This window comes from Olea europaea, chromosome 23 (genome assembly GCF_002742605.1).
Source record: "Olea europaea var. sylvestris chromosome 23, O_europaea_v1, whole genome shotgun sequence".
Lineage (NCBI taxonomy): Eukaryota > Viridiplantae > Streptophyta > Magnoliopsida > Lamiales > Oleaceae > Olea > Olea europaea.
In genome coordinates, this window is record NC_036259.1 from 9,313,417 (window position 1) to 9,316,795 (window position 3,379).

General features: G+C 34.3%; 1 long non-coding RNA gene across 1 annotated transcript in view; it reads left to right on the top strand.

The window, feature by feature from the left end:
* Nucleotides 1–103: 103 nt before the first annotated feature.
* LOC111372322 overlaps nt 104–3,379 on the top strand; it is an 11,314-nt gene continuing 8,038 nt past the window's right edge. The window contains exons 1-4 of the long non-coding RNA XR_002698743.1: nt 104–494; nt 1,349–1,517; nt 1,738–1,867; nt 2,846–3,372. This is a non-coding gene — a long non-coding RNA (uncharacterized LOC111372322). The remainder of the gene's footprint in view (nt 495–1,348; nt 1,518–1,737; nt 1,868–2,845; nt 3,373–3,379) is intronic.

The following is a 3,379-nucleotide window of genomic DNA, read 5'->3' on the forward strand; positions in this document are numbered from 1 at the left end:
AATCCCCCCCCCCCCCGCCCCCCTTCGCTCTTATTTTTAGCCCACACTTGAATTACGCACTTTTGACATCAAGTGAAAAGATAAATGAATGAAAAAGAAAAAAATCAGAATTGTTTCCTAAATTCATTAGAAATAAACCCACGTTAACTGGCCAGAATTGTTTCCCTAATTTTCCTCCTTGCTTCCAAAACCCTTTCCCCAAATAATTCCCTTCTCACTTTGCCACTTTAGTTTAATTGGCCAAACCTAATTCCAATTTTCTCACCCTCCAAATTTCTTGTGTGTGATATAATACTTTCTCCAGGATTTTGCAAGAAATTTTATTCAACTCGTCAAATTGCCACGATTGGCTGCAATCGATTTTGCAAGAGGGAATTATTCAGCCACAATTGGTTGTGATATAATTCTTTCACCAGGACATAATATTCATCTTGGGTCAAAAAAATTTCGACTGAATCGACTACACATTTTGAGCTCTTCAAGTTGTCTTCAAGGTATGCCAATCAATCCTACTGTTAATTTGTAAATTGTGTAGAAAATATAAGTACATAATCTTGAATTTTGAGATTATGTTTTCAATTTCTCGCTATGGAAAAGCAAATAAATATGGAGGCTGTTCTTCTGTATGAATTTTTAGATTACATTTTGAGATTTGGCATATTTAAAGTTTTGAAGTTGTCCTTTTTGGTTGGTTGTTGCGGTGAGATAGAGTGGGATTTTATCCCCAATTTTAGGGAGACGACGGGACCAGGAAATAAAGGGGAAGTGGCTGGAAGAGGGGTAATGGAATCTGCCGAACACAAGCTTTCCCATTGGTTCAATCAAAGACTAAGCACTTCTAATGGATTTCATTATACACGTGATTATTTTAATCAAAGGACGTCGGAATCTGCCGTAGATTGAGGAGTAATGGAATTTTTTTCAAGGCATGGAGATAACACAACATGGGAATATATGATTTTTCTTTGGTGGAGTGCAGTGAAATTTGCTTGCTTTGTGACTTTTGACATTATTTTTGAGATTTTAATTTATTTTTTCGATTTTTCGAAGAAGATGGTTTTTCTGAATTAGAGTGTGTATCATATAATCAAGAATTTAGTACATTTGGCACTTTGGCAATGGATTCCAATTCATCAATTTCTTTTGTATATGTTATTTCTATGGTTGGAAAAGCATTGTGCTTTAATATTGCAATGAGAATGATGATACTCTGATTGCAAATAATATATTCATGTAAAGAACAAGTGTTAGACTTATAATATATCATCATTAGAGCTAAATAATAGCTTATCTAACTTTATTTGGTTTGGAATTATTCTCTTCATTGGAGCATTGGATGATTTTGCAGAACTAGGAAGTCAGCTTTAGCTTCTTTGAAATGTGGAAACAAAAGTGCAGCCCTGAGATGTGCAAAAGAACTAAAGCTGACATCTCAGAGTCAAGATAAATGCGTAAACCTTTTGGACCAAGTTGAAGAAGTTCTCAGAGTTATCTTTGACGCAAAGTCCTGTAATAAGGTTGTTAATAATCCAATATTTCTTAGTTGCACTACTTTATTTATGAAAATTGCAATAGTTGGGAACTATTTGCGTCAGTGCTTGATGTAGGCTATAGTTGAGAAAGTTCTTTTAACCTTCCAGATGGATGATCGGAGTTTTTGACAGTTGGTCACTTCAAGGACATTCTTGAAACTGATAATTGTTTCTGTTTTCACTCACCTTATTACCTCCGATGTAGGTTTTTGAGGCTATCCAAATAAGTACACATGCATTGAAGGATAATCAGACAACTGTTGAAGAAGTTAGTCTGTGTCTTTAGCATCTTGATGAGAGCATTGATTCTGTGAAGCAAGTGGACAAAGTTTTAGGTAATTTCTGCTATCCTAATTTGAATTGTAGATTTCAAAGTTGGGGACATAAATTATTTGCATTAACGTTGATAACTAACCAAAATGATAAAGATGGGTAACAGGAATTACTTCATGCAACTTTACTATAATGGTTGGCTTTGTTACTGAATGAGATGATTGAGGAACCAGTAAATGTGAAATGTTCTGGTTCTTCATTTAACATAGGATCCATTATTTGTTTTTTAGTATGTTTGGCTAAGCCTAATATAATGTTAACATACTTGAAAGTAACATTCCATCTTCACCAAATACATATGTAAGCTTAAAGGTTGTAACATGTTCTTTTTCACATGTTTGGACTTTTAAAAAGTCTTGTACTTTTCAAAAAGTACTTGGTACTTTTTTATGATTAGCCAAACATGCTCTATGTGGGAATGTATAGCACAATTGTGAGTAGCATCTAATCTCTGTTGGACTGAGAATTGACAACAATGGATGAATTCAAGGCTCCAAAAGGTGCTTTAAACTTGCCAAATGAGGAGTGACTATTTTAGCCCTTTACAATGTTCCCGGATACTATCCTTTGTAGTAATCTAGTTTGATAAATGTTGTTCTATCTAACACGTGTTTCCCAAAGTCGACACATTTGAGTTCGCTTATGCGGGAAAGAACAAGTGTGGACTTATTATGTAGCTAAAGCTCAACATGAAAGAAAGACTCAGAATTATAACTTTGTTTTCTTTATCGTGTTTTATACCAAGTTAGACACAAAAGAATATATTGCAAAGTTAGATCAATAGAGGCTAGAAAAATTAACATTATGTTAAGTAGTATGACAATTTTTGTATGATTTTGTTGTGGTTTTTTTGGAAGTGGACACTGGCATGGTCAAAATGTTTTAGAGAATCGATTATATCTCGTGCACAGTTATGTTATATCTCTTGCAAAATTTCATTTTATGACTTACTTTATATATCTTGTGAATTGTGTTTGTAGGATGAGATGCTTGTAAAAGAGTATGAATATCTTGTACAGAAGGCAAAGGAACACAAACTTCTCGAAGATATCCCTTTGGAGGAGATATCAGTAGATGATCCTGATGCTAGAATTCATATCATAATATTTGTTCTAGGTACGAAGTCTGGACGTCAAATTCATGGGTTGGGAGATGGTCACCTTAGAGACATTCGCACATCTTTTAATGTACATAATTTGGAGAAAGAGTTAGAAATAGAACGCGCTGTTTGAAAGGCAGCTAATGCAACTCTAGTGAAGATTGAGCAAAGGATGCAAAATAAGATGAAGGTTGTTCAGAAACAATTCAATTCTACATTGCAATTTTGGCATCATTCTATGCACTAGATAAGTGGTAAAGTTCCTGGCTTTGTTGTGCCCCAATTTACGCCATTATCAATAGAAAATAATGCTGATGAGGAAGATGATACTATTGAGGATGAAGAGAATAAATTTGGTGATGATAAATCGCATATCTAATTCATGAGGATGAAGAGTTATTTTGTTAGGTGCATA